The following is a 21,839-nucleotide window of genomic DNA, read 5'->3' as shown; positions in this document are numbered from 1 at the left end:
TGGGAACGATGTGGCCTCCCAATTTTGAAGCTTAGCATTTGGCCCCATGTATAGCACCTCAGCGGTGCTTGTGCTTTCTCCCAGCTGAACCATGAGTTTCGTAAAACATTTCTCTCATTGCCCCACATATTTCTTCAATCTCTTCGGCCGTAAAGGCCTCGTCATCTTCTTTTTCGATGTACCTTGGTCTGACGAAAGTTTCGTACAAATGTGGAAATGGTCGAGGCAACTTCCATCCCTCATTTTTTCTCTTCTTCGCCCAATCTTCATCTTTTGGAGTAGGTTGGAAACCTATCACAAAGAGTTTCTTAGTGGAAGGCAAGGTGATAGGTTCCGTTATTCCTTGCAGCGATTTTCCAAGCCCTTTTCCCGGTTTGAATCCCTGTCGGACCATTTCTTTAGCAACCATGATTGAAGCGTTGGACAAGAAAGGTTGGGGACAAGGGCTCCTTCTTCATACTGCTCCGCCAGCACAACTTCAAAAACCTGATAAACTGTGTGCTCACTCCCTTCTCTTGCTTCAAGACATGGGGTGGATAGGTCCCGATAAATAGACTGTTCGTCTTCTCCGTGGACCAAAATTTCCCGATCTTCATCTTCAAACTTCACCATTTGGTGGAGAGTGGAGGGTACAGCCCCCGCAGCGTGAATCCAAGGTCTTCCGAGGAGAAAATTGTAAGATGTGTCCATATCCAGTACCTGGAAGGTTACTTTGAACTCCACCGGCCCGATAGTCAATATCAGGTCTATTTCTCCGAGGGTGTACCTCTTGATACCATCAAAAACTCTTACACAAACATTATTGGGGCGAATCCTTCTGATCCCAATTTCCATTCTTTGCAGCATGGAGAGCGGGCAAATGTCAACACCCGAACCCCCTTCCAACATTACTCGCTTGACGTAATAGTCTTCACACTTGACTGTTAGATGTAAAGCCTTGTTGTGAGCTGCTCCCTCCGGAGGCAAATCGTTCTTGCTAAAAGAAACTTGATTAACCGCAAAGAACCTTTTCGTCATTCTTTCAAGTTGTTCAAGTGAAGTCTCAGCCGGTACATACGCTTCGTTCAAGGTTTTGAGCAGGATCTTCTGATGTTCGACGGACCTCATTAGCAAAGATAGCATAGACACTTGTTCAGGGTATTTACGCAACTGATCCACCACTTCATAGTCAGGCATATTCATCTTCTGGAAGAAATCCTCTACTTCTTCAGCGCTTACAGGCTTCTTGGGTGGGAAGCGCTTCCGTGTGGCGTTGTTCACTTCTTGAGTGTCTGAATATTTTCCAGCAGAAGTATTTTCTGGCAGTTCTACCGTGATTTCTTTGCCTTTGTATGTAACCAATGTTTGTTGATAATTCCACGGTACCGTAGACGGGTTTGTCATTGGCTTCTGTGGTACGCGTCCGATAACCACTGGCTCATTCAGCCGAGGTGGTTTAATCATCCTCCGAACCACATAGGCCCCTTTCGACACGTACATCGGTATTGCCCTTTTTATTTCGAATCTCTGTGGCTTCTCTGATCGACCCCGTGGAATATAGAGAACCTCATTCTTCGAAGGCACCATCTTCTCTGTCTTTGTCTCAGCCTTCTTTTCGAGCTCAGCCTTGACAGTATTAGTCTTCTTTTCCCCTTTCTCTTGCTTCGGGGCTGCTTTAGGCTTTCTCTCTGCATCGACAATGGCGATTATAGCTTTCAGGGCAGGATCAAACTCCTTGTCCTCACAGATCATCCCAATCAACGGCCCATTATTGTGAGCAGGCAACAGATTGTTGGTCACATTTGGGACCTCCTCGTCCCTTAATACTATCTTTACTTGTTCTATTAAGCTCTCTACCGCCCTTCTTAAAGTCCAACAATCATTGGTATCATGCCCTTCTGCTCCCGAATGATAAGCACACCTGACACCGGCTTTGTAAGCAGGTGATGCTGGATTGTGCCTTGTTTGAGGGACTGGTTGCAGGAAACCCATCTGGACTAGTTTTGGGAATAGGGTAGAATACGGTTCACCAATGGGTGTAAAAGTTTGTCTTCTGGGTGGTTCTTGAGGACGAAAACTATTTTGGGGTAGTTGTGGATTATAGTGGTTTCGGTAAGGAGGCTGATTTCTGGGAGGTGGAGGTTGGCTCTGATTGACTTGTTGCGGTGGTCGAACATAAGGCTGAGTATTCATGACCGAGTATGGCTGAGGAGTATAGGCCAAATGTTGGTGAGGGTAATAGTGTTGCGGAGTCCTCTCTGAGAAAAGGGGTCCGGGAGTATAGTTTCTCCTTGTACCCGACGATGCCATGAACGTTTCTTCCCTTTTCTTTCCCTTTGCTATTCCTCCAAACCCACCCTGAATGGCTTGGGAGGTAGCTCTGATAGCAGATTGGCTTAGAATTCAACCCGTTTTAGCCCATTTTCTACCATTTCTCCGATCTTAATTGCTTCTACGAAAGGTTTTCCCGTGGCCGACATCATGTTTTGGAAGTAATCTGATTCTTGAGCTTGGAGGAAATTAGTGACCATTTCTATTTCATCCATAGGAGGTTTTACCCTTGATGCTTGGTCGCGCCATTTAATAGCGTATTCTCTGAAGCTTTCTGAGGGTTTCTTCTTCAAGTTTGACAAAGAATTCCTGTCTGGCGCGATGTCAATATTATACTGAAACTGCCTTACAAAATCTCTGGCAAGATCGTCCCAAATGTGCCATCGAGATATGTCCTGATCCATATACCACTCCGAGGCTATGCCTACCAAGCTTTCTCCGAAGTATGCCATCAACAATTCTTCTTTGCCGCCAGCCCCACGCAATTGGTTGCAATACCTTTTGAGGTGAGCAATGGGGTCGCCATGCCATCATATTTCTCAAGCTTCGGTGTTTTGAACACTACGGGCAGGTGCACGTGAGGGAACATGCACAGATCAGTATAGGAAACACTCTTCTGCCCGCTTAAACGTTGCATATTTTTTAAACTCTGCTCGAGGCTCCTCATTCTTTTTGCCATTTCATCTTGTTCAAGAGCTTTGGGATTTTGGTCTTGCCCAGGCCTAAGCTCGTATTGAGGCTGCTGAGGGTGAGTGCTGGTGGTAAACCAAGTTGGTTCCAGCGAGAAGGATGGTGCTTGAAATGTGAATGAGGAAGAGTCAAAATTAGGCCTGTGTGTAGCGGGTTGTGCCGCGATTGAACATGGCGATGTAGTGAGTATGTTTGTAGCCACATCTGTCGGTGACATCCGAGGATAAGAATCAGAGGGTGATCCAGCGGAGTGGGCCAAAATGGTAGGGTACCCGAATGGGGTAGTTGGATAACTTATGGGGACGTTGGAAGTCCCACTTGTCCTAGAGAACAGCTCGGGGAATCCAGGGATTACACTCGGCGACTCTTTTCCATTGTTCCAGTCATCCAACATTTCCAACATGCGAAGCCGCGAGATTCTGTTTTCTTCAGCAGTTGCTGATTCGGAAGTTGGGATGGCCGAGATTGAACTCTCTTCGGAGACAGGAATTGTTGGCAAAGGAATTTCTGAAGACATCTCTACACTTCCCTTTGATCTCGTGAACTAAGTGTGAATACTTCCTCTCGACTTAGTGACCGGCAGCTGAACACTCCCTTTCGACCTCGTAAAGTATGAATGTGAGACCAGACCTCCACCAAAACCAAACCACCTCTCTAAAAACCTGGACTTAGCAGCAAGCAAATGGTTAGTTTGAAACAAATAACAGACAGGTAATCTCACGTTGGGGTGTGATGCACCTATACAGTTAAGTGAATTTCTACATGTTTGCATCGATGGAATGCGTCATTCCGACTTCTCTTTATGCTCCCCTTTATTTATTTTTTATTATATTTTTTTATTTGAAGAAAAAAAACGTGACCGGATCCGATAAGGATTGCCTACGTATCACGACGCCGCGCGAATTAGATCATTACGTAGTTCAAGACAAACAAGTGTAAAAATAAAGAAACGTTTTTTTTATTACTAAAACAATCTATTACAAACTAATATTTTTTTTTGAAAAAGGGAGAATAACAGACTTGAAATAAATACAAACTCAACAACTACTGATACACCCTGATGTGAAAAGACAAACAAAAGACGCCAAGAAGGGAAATACAGACTCGACCTATTAATACATTAATGTTTTAAGAATTGGTGCCCGCGGGGCATCGTTCGGCCTCACCGCGGGCTTAGGTGCGAGGTCCCTTTCAAGTTTTTCCAGCTCATACATGGTCTTCTTGACATAAATCATCACTGCCGAGACAAAGGTAATGCGGGTCATATCTTCGCATCGTAGACACCTCCTAATGATGGCATGAGCAATGGTCTTAATCTTATCCCTGGTTTGCCTCTTTTCTATGAGTAGGCGCTCTATTTGATCATTACGGGCCTTTAAAACCCGACAATCCTGGAGATGTTGATTCTGCCACTGCTGAATTTCTACTTCCATTTGGGCCAGTAAATCATAGCAATGTCTATTTTCAACTTCAAAGGTTCGGGCTTGCTCAACCGCTCTGCCCTCAAGAGCGGCCACCTTTCTCTTCAAATTGGCAATGGTTTGCTTATGATCCCTTTTCAACTGTTGCAGGTACCGTTTGCGCTCTTCTGTTCATTTTGCCCAGCATGTCTCGAGTCCTGCTATGGTATTCTCAAGATTCTCCGACTCAATCCGACACTCACCAATTTCCATTTTTAAAAATTTTATCAGTCGCTCATCCGACCAGCTCCTTTGTTGGTTATCAGCGGCTATCCTTATCTGCTGGATTTGGGCCCTAAGCGTCTCGTTTTCCTGGGTCAACCTATTCTTTTCTCCCAGATCAGTAGCAACTTGCACGTTGTGCTCAAATTTTAGACCTTCAATTTGTTGTTTCAGCTTGCTGATTTCAAACCGATAGCCTTTTTCTTTTGCTAACCAATCCCATTGCTCCTGTGATGACTCGGCAAAATTCAGGATATGGGGTCTTTTAGCCTGCCTTTTGTGCTCAAGTTCTCTTCTGTACCACACAAGGTACCTTGGTGCTACTTCACCTTTGGCCCGATCCTGCACGCAAGTGTCTGCTTTTAAACATTGGCATTCATTCCAGATCTGGCGGACTTTTGCTTCAGGAAATTGTCCGTCAGGGCTAATCTCAATTGCTTGAGCACTAATATCTTCCTCGTGTGGCACTATCTGGCATCTCCCGAGTTGTCTCAAACTCGATAGGGCGCGTAAGGCTGAATGCTCTTAAGCCCCATCAATAGAAAGTGGGTCCTAGCGGTTGGCATATATATGACCTCATCAACAGGCAACCATCCCAGTGTCCATTGTATTTGGCTGGTGGTGAGGGTTCGAAAGAATGACGTCCATGCCGCAACTCCCTCGGATAGACTAACCTCCTTGATTCTCGTGTAAAACTCTTCTATGCAAGTCTTCTTCGAGGAACCATAACTCAAAAGCTCGGAACGGTGGCAGAGATGTTCAGTCATCCATATTTGTAGCAGCAAATTACACCCCTCGAAAAAATTCCCTCTGGCTTTGCAGGCTGTGAGAGCTCGAAAGATATCAGATACTACCATAGGCGCGAGAGTGGAGCAAAGTACTGACGACCCCGGATATTTTCAGATCAATGTTTCCGTCTTTCCTCGGAAACACCAAAAGGCCCAAAAATGTTATCATGAAAGCCACTCGTCTATGCTCATCCCACTTCTGACGGTTACCTTTGCTGCATAGCTTGTTAACCGGATTGTTGAATCCTCCTACATGACCGTATCTGTCGTATATGAAGTGCGGACTACAAAAACCTGCGACCAAATCTCGGTTATGGACCGTCCTGGGTATCTTTAATGAATCTAGAAACCGATGCACAGTGACAGCTCGTGGGGCAACCAGGTATTTTTACCTTAATGGAACTTCAGCATTTCCGATGTACCCGGCTATTTCCTCCAGCGTCGGGGTGAGTTCAAAATCGGAGAAGTGGAAGACATTGTGTGCCGGGTCCTAGTAGGTGACCAAAGCTCTTATGATATCTCCCCGAGGCTGGATTTCCAATAAACCCGTGAGACTTTTCAGATATTTCTTGACCTCATCTTGCCCTTCACTACCTAGATCATCCATCATAGCCGCAACTTGACAGGGACTTTAGCCATTATCGAAAAGTGTTCATTTTGCATTGTGCTCATCCTGCACATTTATTAAGGTGATTTAAGTAAAAGATTATTTGACTCAAAGATGATTTGACTATGTTTTAGAAAGAAAGATCCGATTTTCAAACACGGCCTTTCAGCACTTCGGGGATGAAGATTTTAAGGCTATGAGGGTCAACTGATCAAAAACTCTAAAGGATGATCGAAAGTGGGCGTTTATGCAAAGTCAGCCTTCCGCCGTCTCTTTCGGGAACATTTGGCTATTTTTGACAAAGCAACATCACTTGATTTATTTATGACTTTTTTTTAAATAGTAGCCCGACATTGGGAGCACGGCCTCACAGAGCCTCGAGGACGAGGATTCTAAGGCTGTTGGGCAAATTGGTCAAAATTCAGAAAATGACCAAAAGCGGCTGTTTATGCAAAGTCAGCCTTTCGGCGCGTCCCTTTCGAGAACCGTCGGCTACTTTTGACAAAAGTGGCATCCCCGACTCATTTATGATGAAATTAAAATTCTGACATTTTGGCTATTTCTGAAAAAGGAGAGGTTGGACCCGATGAGGGTTGCCTACGTATCTCACACCCTGTGAGAATCAAACCGGCGTAGTTCGGGCGACCGTGAATAGAGTAAGTAAGCTAACTCTTTTTTTTCTTTTTGAAAAAAAAAATATATTTTTGTTTGAATTTTCATTTGTTTCTCTTTTCTAAATAAGAAAGAAAATATTTTCTTTGGATTTTGGCTGTCGCCTCTTAATTTTCGAAAGAGGCACTTTTAAGAAAATATTTTGAATTTTCGAGTTTTTTTTTTTCCTTTTTTTTTAAAAAAAAATTTACAAAAGTACTTCTAAAGAAAAATAAAAATATTTTTGGATTTTAATTTTTAATTCTATGACATTTACGAAAGAAAGTCTTTAAAAGAACGAATATATATATATATATATATATATATATATATATATATATATATTGATTCTTTTTTTTTTTTTTTTTTTATTTTTTGGGGAAAATACTTCAAAATAAAGGAAACCTGTATTTTGGATTTTGATTTTTATTGATTTTTTTTTCTTCTTTTTTTTTTGTATGAAAGATATTAGAAAGGAGGAAACCATTTTTTTTTTGAGTTTTAAAACTACTTTTTTATTTATTTTTTGTTCAATAAGTATTTTCCGAAACCGGTCAACATGCAAGTCTGCAACAAATAAATGTGCAAAACAAACAGGATGCAACAGGATGATCTTTTTTCATTTCAGGTTGCTTTCCTAGACGGACTCAACCCCTATGTTGAGTCCCCTATGTCAAATGCAACATGATGCAAATAAGCGTTCCTACTAGGGATCCGACATGAGGTTTTGTTATACTAGGTTTATCCTGGGTATTTGTTCTAGACTGTGTACCCGAGCGGACAATTCGAGTCGAGGAGGGGGCTACGTACCGGGGACCCGCGAGATCGTCCGGCTTTGTAACTTGTCCGGCCTCTTTCTTATTTCAAGGTATGACACTAACAGAATAGGGAGCGATAGCTCAACTCTATTCAAGGACATGGATGAAGCTTTTGAATCTCAAAGATGGCCTTTAATAAGAGTTCAAGCTAAAGAATTACAAAACAAGATCATTAGACTTCAAGTGCAAATGAAGAAGTTATTAATTGGGAGGAAGAGCTCAAAGATAAAGGATGTGAATTGGCTAGGTGATAGCATCAAGGACAAGGATAGAGTTTTGGAAGCTCCAAGGCCATATACAAGATCTCAAGCTAAAGAGTTGCAAACTAAGGTTGCTAGACTTCAATGGCAAATAAATAAGCTTTTAATTGTAGAGGAAGAGCTCAAGCCCAAAGGAGATGAATTGTCCAAGTTTTACAATTATTTGGTAGTCCAAATTGAAATCCAAGAGGAGGAAGATTGGGTTACCAAATCAGCCCTTGAAGTCCACCAATAGGGCTCAAAATGACCTTAAAAGAGGTCCAAAAGGGGGTGTTTCAAAAGGAGCCCAATTGGAGTCCAAACCAATGGCCCAAACTAATAGTTTTAAGGCCCAAATCTGCCCCAAAAGGATTTGGCCGCCCCCACTTAATTTTGATGGCTTTTGTTACCCCTTAGGAGCCACCTACCTAAGTTTGATGGTTATTGTGACCCCTAGCAGCCCCTTACCTAATTTATATGACTTTTTAGCAACCCCCTACATTATTTTAAGTGCTTTTAACTCCTATAAATAAAGAGTTCTTCTCATTCATGAGACACAACATTTATTGATTAAGTATATCATACTTTGAGAGTTCTTTTGAACCTTAGTTACTTGTGCTTTGAGATTTATCTTTCAACCTTTACTAGTTCTTAGTTCAAGGTAGTAAGATTACTCTCTTTTATGATATCTTTGATTCCTTTATGGTATTCTTAGAAGGCGATTAATACTAGTTATTAATTGTTGTCTCAAGTTACTCGTAAAGTGGTCAAGATCCGAATCTATTGTTTTGATTTGCTTTTTTAAGTAAAGACGTTTGATTTCTTTCATAAATCAAGACGTTGTTACTTTGATCTTGTCAAGGCTATAGAACTTGCGTTCTTGGAAGTTCTTGAAATTCTTTCCTTGAATTCTTCCCATATCCTTTATTTTCATCTCTTTAATTCTAGTTGTTCAATTCCTTGTTGTTATTGCTTCCGCATTTACTTCTCAAATTCTTATTCTAATTTGGATTCCCGACCTAGTTGTTATCAAGTGGTATCAGAGCGGTTTTATCAAGATTTCGTTCTTGGTAAGTCTTGGGATTTCTTGAATACTAAGAGCAAAGAAAAGAAAAAAAAATTAAAAAAAACGAAAATCAGTTTTTAGAACAAAAAAATAGAATTGCGTGCTCTCCGGGATATTTCTTTTGTATCTAATTTGTTACCAAAAATTAACAAAGGAAACAAGAAGAGGGGATCCTAGATTTTCTTACTCTTTCTAATCTAAACATATAATCCTTTCCTTTTTGTTCGCGTCATGTTTCAACCGAGCCTAATAGTTCTAGGATTTGGTTTTTCTTTCATTAGTTCCCCAAAAATCTGAATTTTACTATTAAGAACTTCATACGAGTTGGTTTAACTATAAATCTACAAAGTATTTTGTTCAAAGGTCATTTCGAGAAAAAAGAGAGGGTAAAGTGTGTGAGAGAACATTTGAAAAAAAAAACAAAGAAGCCAAATTTGAGAGATACATATTTCCTTTAATCTATGTCAAGATATCTCAAATAGGTAGTTGCAGTGGAAGGAGTAGATCTATGACTCAACAACTTGAAAGGTCGATATTTTAATATATCGAATGGAAAGAAGACAATGGTAAAGTTATTTTTCAAACAAGAGCTAAAGTGATGTCTACAATTTATACCCTTAGAATTGACAAAGCATTTAACTATAACTTAATTAGCACTTATATGGCTGAGAAATTGAACTTGCCTTGTGTTGAACATATTGATCCCTACATGTTAAAAGGAGTAAAGGTAGATAAAAGAGTGTTATTGCCATTCTCTATTGGAAGGTATGAGGATGTGATTTGGTGTGATGTCATTCCCATGAATCATTTTCATATCTTGTTGGGAAGACCATGAAATATCTATAGAAGTGCTTCATATAGTATCGAAAAAAATAGATACTCTTTTGAGGTTAATGGGAAGAAACTCAGTCTTGGACCTTTGACTCCCTCACAAATTTGTGCAGATGAAAAGATTGTTAAAGAGAATATGGAAAAATACGATAGAGAAAAGAATGAGAGGAGTAAGGGAGTGCATGTTGACATTCCAAGAGAGGAAAAAGGAGAGGTTGTCTTGAGTAAAAAGAGTGGGATGTCAAGTGAGGTAAACAATGATCTTGAGAAGAAAGAAAAGAGAGAAAGCAATAAGAGAAACAAAGTCTGTGAGGTAGAGAGAGAAAAACAAGAGAGATTGAGTGAAGGAAAAGAACTCTTTAGTGAGAGAAAAGAGGCTAAGGGTGAGAAAAATATTAGTCTTGCGATAAAAGCCAAAGAGAGTGTAAGCAAGAAAAAAGTTTTTTTACTTCCTAACCCATTAACTCTTTCTTGTTTTAGTTCTTGTGATTTTGTGCAGCCACGTGATGAAATACCTTTTGAAAGGAGTGGTGAGGCGCAAGAGATGGTGGCAAAAGATCCAATTGGATTCCAACATAAATTCGGCAATATCAATTCTTGTTGGATGGTGGAAGACAAAAGCTTGATTAAATTCTTTGTTATTAAACCTTTTGACTATTTCGATTCTTATTTACAGGGTTATGACATGGAGTTGCCTAAAAGCATTGCTAAGGTGGAGCCATTGCATAAAAAAATACAAGGTGATGATGTTCCATTGGTAAATAAGTCCAAGTATGGTATGTATAATTGGCTTATTTGCATTCTTGGTCTTTCTAGAACACCTAAAATATTTTTGGAGGTAATGAATTACACTCTTATTTCTTGTATTGGTGACTTTATAATTTTTGTAGATGATGATATTTTGATGCACATCAAGTCATTAACTATAATATCTAAGTTAATGTGTAAGAGTAATTCGCTTCCTTTTGAAATTGTGTATGACATAGATGATTACTTATTCCAACTTGGTGGAAAGAGGCATGGAATTTCTATGAAGAGGCTTGCGAATGAGTTAAATATTTTTTTCTTATCTTATTCAAGTGGCTAATGAGTTTTCATGTGCTAAAGTCCTAGAATGTGACCTTTGTTATGTGATGGGGAGTCATTCTTCAAGTCATGTTCATTGTAAGCTTGTAAAAGTATTTGTTTCTAGTAAAGAGGATATGCATGACTGTTGTAATACTGGTGATCAAATATTCTTTCATGTAGAGGAATCCATGAGATTTGTAATTGTAGTTAGTAGTCTATATCATGAATGTATCTTGTTTGATAAATGTGGTAAAGGTACTTATATTAAATGGATGTGTAGTCACTCTTTTATAATTTCTTTGTCATGTATACTCATGGACTGCCGTACCGACAAGATCGAATTGCAAGTTCCATTGCATGGTGCATCTAAGAGAGGTTTTTATTGTATTAATCTAGGTAGACATAAATTTTATTGGGATGATGATGTCCATATGCTTTATAAGGGAGTATTTATACCTATTAGGATTGATTGGGTTAAATGGACACATTGTCACTATCTTATTTTATTCCTACCATTTTTCAGATTAGTGGATACCATTTACTAGTGCGTGTTTTCTTTTTCTTGCAAGGTCGAAATTCGAGGACGAATTTTCTTCAAGAAGAAGGGAATGATAGCATCCTAGGAAGCTCAACTCTATTCAAGGACATGGATGAAGCTTTTGAATCTCAAAGATGGCCTTTAATAAGAGTTCAAGCTAAAGAATTACAAAACAAGATCATTAGACTTCAAGTGCAAATGAAGAAGTTATTAATTGGGAGGAAGAGCTCAAGGATAAAGGATGTGAATTGGCTAGGTGATAGCATCAAGGACAAGGATAGAGTTTTGGAAGCTCCAAGGCCATATACAAGATCTCAAGCTAAAGAGTTGCAAACTAAGGTTGCTAGACTTCAATGACAAATAAATAAGCTTTTAATTGTAGAGGAAGAGCTCAAGCCCAAAGAAGATGAATTATCCAAGTTTTATAATTATTTGGTAGTCCAAATTGAAGTCCAAGAGGAGGAAGATTGGGTTACCAAATCAGCCCTTGAAGTTCACCAATAGGGCTCAAAATGACCTTAAAAGAGGTCCAAAAGGGGGTGTTTCAAAAGGAGCCCAATTGGAGTCCAAACAAATGGCCCAAACTAATAGTTTTAAGGCCCAAATCTGCCCCAAAAGGATTTGGCCACCCCCCACTTAATTTTGATGGCTTTTGTTACCCCTTAGGAGCCACCTACCTAAGTTTGATGGCTATTGTGACCCCTAGCAGCCCCCTACCTAATTTAGATGACTTTTTAGCAACCCCCTACATTATTTTAAGTGCTTTTAACTCCTATAAATAAGGAGTTCTTCTCATTCATAAGACACAATATTTATTGATTAAGTATATCATACTTTGAGAGTTCTTTTGAACCTTTGTTACTTGTGCTTTGAGATTTATCTTTCAACCTTTACTAGTTCTTAGTTCAAGGTAGTAAGATTACTTCTCTTTTATGATATCTTTGATTCCTTTGTGGTATTCTTAGAAGGCGATTAATACTAGTTATTAATTGTTGTCTCAAGTTACTCGTAAAGTGGTCAAGATCCGAATCTATTGTTTTGATTTGCTTTTTTAAGTAAAAGCGTTTGATTTCTTCCATAAATCAAGACGTTGTTACTTTGATCTTGTCAAGGCTATAGAACTTGCGTTCTTGGAAGTTCTTGGAATTCTTTCCTTGAATTCTTCACATATCCTTTATTTTCATCTCTTTAATTCTAGTTGTTCAATTCCTTGTTGTTATTGCTTCCGCATTTACTTCTCAAATTCTTACTCTAATTTGGATTCCCGACCTAGTTGTTATCAGGGAGTCTCGACCAGCAAGCACATCCCCGAAGATGAGAATAGGAGGGTTTCGACATAGTTTATATACAGTTCAGATAATACAAAGCGGTAAAAGGCAACATTTAGCACGTTATGCCCAAACATGTAATAAAGATCAGATAATAAAGCCAAATATAACAATTATTCTAAGCTCGCATTCTTGAACCCTGAACCAGAGATTCTGGGTTCTTTCCCCAGCAGGGTCGCCAGAGCTATCACACCTCCTTTTTGCGTGCCAACCCCGAAGGATAAATGCGTGAGGGAGTTTTTCCAATTTAAGTGACAATATTCGAAATGAGATTATTTATTTAATTCAGAGTCACCACTTGGGAAAGGTTTGGCTTTTGGTGTCCCAAGTCACCGGTTTATCTTGAATCCCAATTCGAAGAAAATATTCGACTTTCCAAATGAAGTCTGCGAACCAGAAATTCTAAGTAAGGAATTCTGTTGACCCAAGGGAAGGTGTTAGGCACCCCCGAATCCTGTGGTTCTAGCAGGTCGCTTAAATTGTTGTAATGGCTAAATATCTGATTTTAATACATGTTATAACTTGTGTGTTTTTATTAGGTTTAAACCGCTTTTATTATTATTTATTTTTTATGGAATTGCAACGTCGTGAAAACGCATCTCGAACCACGTCACAATCAATGCACCCGTGGTTATTAATACGTTCCGACTCCGTTGAGATTTAGATTTGGGTCACATAAATGCACACCCGTATTTAAGAAGGTAAGATAAATTAAGGCGCGTCCTAAAGAGACTAACGTATTGTTATTTTAGGAAGAGGCCGTGAAAATTCGCTAAACGGCCAACTCCGAAGTCTAATCAATTATTGTATACGTTTATTGGGAGCCCCGCGATTTGTAATTTATTTGGCGAGGCGCACCTCATTTTATTTTAAAGGTCGTCCTATAATGACTATGTTTTCTATTTTTGTTTGTCTCTAAAATAAATGAAGAAAATGTCCTACTTTATTTACATACTTACGAGTTATTATAGTTAAGTTTCGAACATGATTCGTTAAATCTAAAATGAACGTAGTAAGAGCAGTCCGTTTGATAGTTATGGGCCCAGGCCTAATGTGCATGGCATGAAACTGGGCTTGGGCCATCCTTATTCCAATTGGACCTAGTTGACTTATTTTATATATGTTTGACATTTACAAGGGGGCTGAAATGTGAACTCGTGCTATCTAATTAAGCAATGTTCCTATAAGTTTCAAAACAAACCTTTTTGTTACATGAGGTAACTATTAAGTATTTTAGAAATAGTCTAAGAGGCCTAACATGCTTTTTTTTAGATATACTATTTAACAAATAATACTGAAACAACAGAACTTGTTTTCTACAACATCAATCCATTTTTAACTAAGCGCACAACGGAGGAAGTTTACAACTAAACTACTACAAAACATTGTTCAGTTATACATGGCCCACACCTACATGATTCTAGTAGAAGACATGAACTATTATATGTATACCGCTTAGTGTTCAATATACAACTAAAAGATATTCAAAACAACTTCAACTCTTCATTTTCATTCATGCTTCAAATTTCAGCTTACATTGAACCAGTGGATCAGTTGTGTACCTGATATTGGAAAACAAGGAAAGAAGATGAAGATCAGTAGAAGAAGCGGTAGTATAGCGACAACAGGTTCAGCAACACAATGAAATCCTAGGAAATCGAAGTATGACCCCAAAATAATACTCTGAATCAATCGAGATTAGTGACAGAAATTCCAAGCAGCAAAGGCGAGCCAAACCAAATTTCAGAATGGTTTCGAGAACTAAATAAGGTTGCAGAGATGACTCCAAACAAACCAATATGCTCAACAAAATGAATCCAGCACCCACAAGCCAAACCCAAATGAAACAGAAACAAATAGAATGACTCGCTACTAAGGTTTGAATGAGTCCAATGACTCCAAACCTCTAGTACTGGATAGGGTTTCTCCTTCGAAAACAAAAGAAACTATGTTCTGGTCTTTTAAAAGAGATATAGGAGCTAAACTTCCAATGGGAGATTGAAAACAAATTCAAAGAAAAGAAAGCAATCAAGCAGTATTTTTCTTTTGCTCTCCAAAAGCTCCATTCACTTCCAGTTTTTTTTTCTCCTCCCTCGAATGTCCCGAACCCTTCCCCTTTTATAACCCAAACTGACCTCCATTCCAGCATGTTAAAACCAATTAAAAACTGACCCCCCATGCTTCCTTATTCTAAATTTTCGGATGTAACTCTTTTCAGTTTTTTAAAGTCTGAAAGGTCTGTTATTCTCTGCAGGCCATTAGTGGATGTTCAAATAATATTTAATTCTAATCAAGCATGGTTAAATGAATTGATTAATTCAAAAGCATCTGTCCACACATGACTTCCACTAACAGTTTAAAGCAGCGAATTAAATCCAATTCATTAGTTAAAACAGTTCCTAGACTAATAGATAAATGGTACAGATTGACTCAATCAGAATTGAAGCAATATGAATCAAATTGTCATCAGGTTATTTTAACATTCAAGACTGCAAAACTAATCGACGACACTTATTTAACAGACTATATATTACAACATCAATCGATAACAAATAATCGAACTCGAACAGGCGCGGGGGTGATTTCATACTGATAGACACAATGATTTTACGAAAAACTTAACTAATCGACGGAGCCTATTCGACTCGATTGCACAAACAATAATTACACGCAATAAAACACGCAGAAGCAAATTCGACCAAATAAAAAGGTCCGGGCAAGATGGACAGAATAGTCGACACAATTGAAAACAACTCAAACTGACATTTAAACACATAAACAAACATCAACAAACAACAACATGGAACTGACAAGGAAAAGAAAATACCTTAAGAAATTGAAGGTTAGACGACCCCATCTTAGACTCGGACCTCTTTTTGGGGTCGAACGGACTTAATCGAAGTGTTCTTAACTGAGAATACCTCGATTAAGGTCTATTAGACCCCAACCCTTTCATTTAATTAGACAAAACCCTCAGGTTCTGGATTTCTAGTGTTCATGCAGTTGATTTGGGACTTGGAGTTTTCTGGTTAGATTCGAACCAAACCAAGCTTGGTTTGGTCACGAGGGAGGTCAGGGGAGTAACTGGTATGGATTTGGGGTGGTTTGGCATAGGTTGAGGTTTGGCTCGAATCTTCAAATGAAGATTCGAGACGATGGGGGAAGATTTGAGACAAGGGAGTAACATATTTGGAACGGGGGTGGTCAGATGGTTTAGGGGTGTTAATCTGGTGATCGGCGGCGTCGATGCCGCCGGGTTTCAAGCGATGGGGTAAGGTGGCAGCGCTAGGGTTCTTGGGGGTCATCTGGTTTGTTGAGAGAGACGAAGAGAGGGGGGCAGCTTAGGGGGTGTGGGGTGCGTTGGAGAGTATATATATGTGATGGGTGAATGAATCCGCGCCGTTAGATCTAATGAGATCAACGGTTTGGATCACTTCACTTATATAAAACGAGGTCATTTTGGTCTCAGTGGGGACTGGGTCGAGGATGGTGATGGGTCGGATTGGCTGAGGTGGGTTAGGATTGTGAGACGAGAGCCGTTGGATTGATCCAGGTCGAGTGGCTGTGATCTTTGATGGCGAAATGACGCAGTTTCAATATTACACTACGTCGTTTCGCATGTCTTCGAGGCCGGCTAGACTGGACCGGGTGGGGGTGAGATTTGGGCCTGATTTTTTTGGCCCGATTCCGATTTGTCCAATTTTAACTCATTTCTTTTCTTCTTTTAATTCCTTTTCTAAATACTAATCTACCAAAAATCCTAAAATAAGTTGTAAAACTACAATCATATCAAAAAGACATTAATTGACTCACACAAGATCAAACATTAATTAAACAAAATTACACCATTTAAACAACAAAATGACAAAATTACCAAAAATAATATTTTTGTGATTTTCATTCATTTAGAAACCAAATACGATTTAATTAATTCCTAATAATAGAATAAGATCCTAAATTTACACGCAACATATTTTTTGTATTTTTAATTAATAAAAATAAACAATCAAAGACAAAACTACAAATAACTATCAAAAAATGCCACGCAAATTCTCAAAATTATACACAAAGACAATTTGTTTTATTTTTCGATTTCTTTTGGAGTAATTGTCGTGGAAGCAAAAATCACGTGCTCACAGTAGCTGCAACAATTCCCGCAAATATAACCTGGGTGCTTTGGAACCCGACGTCCAGCCCTTTGTGACTGTCAAATGGCCTGCTCCGCTATGCTTGTCCGTGCACCTCCCACCCGTCACCAAACAGCCACCAAAAGCGCTACCTGCAACACACACACAAACCCCGAGGCCAAGAAAAGGGGGAGGACTGTCACCGGAACGGTCGCCGGAAAACAGTGCCTGCCCGAGAACTAGAGGTACGCCGAGGCAAGGTTTGAAGAAAGGGGAAACACAGGGGAGAGTGGTGTGGCTGGGCCGGAAAAGCAGAAGATAGCTTGCGTCGGTGGGTCACCGGCCTAGCTGCTGCTAGGGTTAAAAGAAAGGGAAAGGAAGAGAGAGACCCGGGAGAGAGAAAGGAGAAAGAAAGGAGAGAGAAAGGAGAGGAGAGGAGAGAGAAAGAGAGGGTCGAACTTACCTGGTTCACCTGGATGAATCGCCGGCGCTGAGATTTGCCGGTGGAAATGGCAGTGTTACCGTTAGAGAGACAGGCGTGCGTTATCGAAGAGAGAGACAAGCGTGTTTGCTATCAAAATTAAGAGCACATTTGGCCAAACTATCAAAATTTGCTAACTTTGAAAAGTGTTTTTTAAAATTTTTGATAAGCAAATGATGTTTGGCCAATCTTTTCAAAAATTACTTTTGAGTCAATATTATTTAAAAGAGAAAAATAAATACAAATATTTATTACAAAAGAATTTAATTAATATTTTATTTTTATTTAATTAAAATATAAAATAAAAATATATATTAAAATTTTTGATCATGTCTCACACAACTCTTCTAATGAACCACCTGACATTGGTACCATGCAAATAGACAACCCTTCCCCGTCTGCACTACCTGCGACATTCCTATAGACTCTGATCTCAAACAAATCCTTTTCACCCATCCGTGTTGCTCAACATTCTATCCACACTACCCTTGATCTTTCTGATGAAAGTACTACTAGTGATAAAGATGAAGATATTTTCATACCATTAACTACAAAGAGAAGAAAACACGCATACAACTCTTCATGGAGGCCCTCGGTTTGTACTAAATCACTTTCTATCTGTACGCAAGTGGGAGCCCAAGTTTATTGCCTCCAATACACAACTCACCTGCTCAAGTATATGGGTAAGCCTACCTGAACTTCCTACTGAGTTCTACGATTTAGAAATCTTACAAAGGGTAGGCTCAAAATTGGGACAACTATTAAAAGTAGATACTTGCACCTCACAACTACAAGGGGACGGTACTCACGTATTGGTATTGAGGTACCACTAGGAAAACCATTGAAAACCTCATATACATATAGGCCACCATAAGCAAACATTACTTTATGAAGGCCTCAACCTACTTTGCACCAAATGCGATCGTTTTGGTCATGCTACCTAGAACTGCTACTTTGTTACACAACCCTCACCTTTTACTCTTGATACGAAATCCCTGCCCTATTCCTCTAAAAACAACAACAACTCGACTTTCACTAGAAACGGAATGGAAAATTGTCACCTTTCCAAAGAAATCACATTCACGCACCATCAATCGTGTCACAGGCAATACCAATGTTGTCAAAGACGCGCCTCGGGCACGCTTAAACCCACAAGCGAGGCTCCAAATCAGTTTGCCGCTTCGCCACATCTCAAGCGAAGCCCAAGTAGTGAAGCGCCGCTTAAGCGCAGTTTCAGGAAAAGCGCAAAGCTCTTGAAGCATGGGCTTTTTCCGAGATTTTAAAAACATTTAAAAATTGGTAACTTTTTCAGAATAGAGAATCAGAATTCTAATTTAAAAAGGAAATAAAATCAAAACCCAACCCAAAAAGATTAGAAATAGAAAGAGGAAAATCAGAATCTTTAAAAAAAATCAGAAATCAAAACCCAATCCCCAAAGAAAAGGAAACACCAATGTCTTATAAATGGAGATGCAATCCACTAGAAAAAGACGCAAGAAGTGAGAAGGAATCTATATTCAAGTTTTATTGGTACGTTGTTTCTTATCTTCTTTCCTGAATATCTTTTAGGAAGATATTTATGCTAGAGATTATGTTGAACATGATGAGTTTGATTATCAAGATGTTGGTGAAGAGGATGAAATTCAGGAAATCATTCCTAAAAGAAAAGGTAGTGGGGTAAGCCTTCCTGGTGGTCTTAATAAGAAATTAGCTTAGGGTAAAGGAAAAGGCCCCGTGGATGTATATTTGCAAAGTCAAGGACAATTTAGGTAGGCAGGTATCAAAGATTCATATGACAAAGAAGCAAGAGCAATGAATATTCAAAAAGTTACTCGTTTCTTTACGATGATGGCATACTATTCAATGTTGCTCGTCTGAAAAGCTTTAAGGAGGCAGTTGATGCTATTGGAAGGTATGAACCAATTTGAAGCCTCCAAGTTATCATGAATTAAGGGTTCCATTACTAAATAAGGAGATATACTTGACTAATGAACTTTTAAATAGACATACAGAAGAATGGGTAAAACATGGATGTTCCATTGTGGCAGATGGATGGACAAATAGGAAGCAAAGAACATTAATAAATTTTTTGGTGAATTCTCCATATGGTACAATATTTATGGAGTCCATTGATGCATCCTCATTTGTCAAAAATGGAGAGAAACTATGTGCGTTACTTGATAGATATGTGGAACGTGTTGGAGATCAAAACATAACTCAAATTGTAAGTGATAATGACAACAACTTTATATTGGCTGGTAAGTATTTACTTTAGGAATGCTCAAGTTTTGATCTCTCATATATTATAGTATATAATATATTTAAGTATTTTTTAAATTTTAGGCCAACTCCTACAAACAAAGAGAAAACACATATACTGGATGCCTTGTGCAGCTCATTGTATATATCTTATTCTAGAAGACATAAGCAAGGTTCCAACCATTACGAGAACCCTCAAAAGAGCAATTGCAATTGTTGGTTTCATCTATGGTCATACAAGAGTCACTAATATGATGAGAGACTTCACAAAAAAAAAAGAATTGGTGAAATGTAAAATTACTCGATTTGCTACGAGTTTTCTAACTTTGCAGAGGTTGTATAATCAAAAGACTGACTTGCAAACCATGATTACATCTAAGCGTTGGGTGAATAGTGTGATCACCTAATTTTTTACTATATTTGAATTTTTTATCACTTTTTAGTATGTAAATATTTGTTACGTTTAATCTTGATATTTTAGCCTTTATTTCACTTTTTAGTAGGTTTATTTGATAAAATTAAAAATCACATTCATATTTTAGATAATAGTTGTGTTTTATTTGCAAAAGAAAAGAAAATGCACAAAAAAATATGTTTTTCTTCTAATTTTTGTAAGACTGGCAATTTTATAACTTTTCTTAGTAGTTTCTTATATTTTTTCTAATTTAAAATATTAGTGTAGTATTTTTAATTTTAGATTATTTTTAAAAAAAAAGACAAAAAAAGAGCCAATCACATTTGGCCACATGGCAAAGATTCGCCATTATCCACTCCCAAACAAACTCACATGCTCTCATTCAAAACTCACATGCATATACACACTCTTATTTTCTAGGCCACCAATTAATCCTTATACATACACCTATATATCTTCCACTCACTCACACAATTAAAACACACACACTCACAAATACACAGAGAGAAATAGACGAGCAAAAATAGAGAGAGAGAGAGAGAGGAGGAGGAGTTTCAGACGAGAAGAAAACAGAAGATTCCATTGATTTTCTCACTATTAACACCATTAGAACAAAGAGCAGCGAAGGAAAAACGCGGTTGCACCTTCTTTTTTAAACCTCCATTAAAGAGCTCTAAAGCTAACCATGAAAACTCAGTCATAAAACCAATAAAACATCACTCCAAATACCATATTTTTTCCTCTATTTCCGGCCATGTAAGAGTTCTAAAAGACCAACCATTTTCACCTCAAATTCGACCTCAAAACACAGCTGAACAGCTGTTAAAAATGCAGCAAAAATAGCTCTCAAACCTAGCTAAAACTCCGCTGAAAAACAGTACCAAACAGTCCCAAATTCAGCTTAAAAAATAGTTTATAAACCACATGGAAACACCTCTATAAGACCACCAAAATCCCAGCCGAATACTCCAGCTCAAACCTGTTCCAAAACACTTCATAAATGTCACGCCCCAACCTTGGGGAGCGCGATCGGAGTACAACCGAATGAACCCAGTCGAGTAAGCCTATCCAGCCTTTCCTACCCGACTAATTCATAATCTGAAAAGGAAATGCATCACCATTTGTTAAACAAGGGAGAGATCAGTTATACAAATATGTAAACGTTGCTAGTTCATTTTTACTTAAACACAATATGCCATGGTTAAGTTCCCAAAATTATATACAGTTGACAATCTAGTGGAGAAGAGTTTCAAAATACAACATGATCCAATGACCACCCCGACACCCATACATGACCCACATAAACGTCTACGGAGCCTCTAAGGATACAAAAGACCAACATGACAATGCCGGCCTCGGCTATACCTCAAAATATGAAAATTTATACAAAAGAAGAACTACATAACCCCCAGAAGAAATAGGGGTTCACCAAGATTGCTGCGAGGAGAGAAAGAGAGCACCACTATCTGCGATCGGCGCTATATGCGATGGAACCACCTACATCCATTCAAAGATGTAGCGCCCCCGGCAAAAGGGGCGTTAGTACTGTCGAATAGTACTAGTATGTAAGGCAAACACAATTCTTAGTAGGATGAACAGTGAGACAAATAGAAGGCAGTTATAATAATCAATAAGTACTTTACATGATTACAAAGAAACACCAAATAAGGATCACATATTCCGATTCATTTTTTCCATCTCTTTAGGTTAATAATCTTTAGTGCCAAGTGCCACAATCTATAATGCCATCGTATTTTTACACGGAGTCCAGTCTTGGCCCAACCGGCTAAGCCATCCCAAGTGAGACATAACCAAATTCACGATGATATTCATAAATCTAAACATAAATGCAACCATGTGTACAACATGGTGTCCGATCTCGGCCCGATCGGCTAAGCCATTCAAATATTCATTTAATTCACATTTCTTTCCATCTTCCAT

The sequence above is a fragment of the Nicotiana tabacum genome, chromosome 3 (genome assembly GCF_000715075.1).
Source record: "Nicotiana tabacum cultivar K326 chromosome 3, ASM71507v2, whole genome shotgun sequence".
In the NCBI taxonomy this organism is placed as follows: domain Eukaryota; kingdom Viridiplantae; phylum Streptophyta; class Magnoliopsida; order Solanales; family Solanaceae; genus Nicotiana; species Nicotiana tabacum.
Note: the sequence above shows the minus strand (reverse complement) of the source record.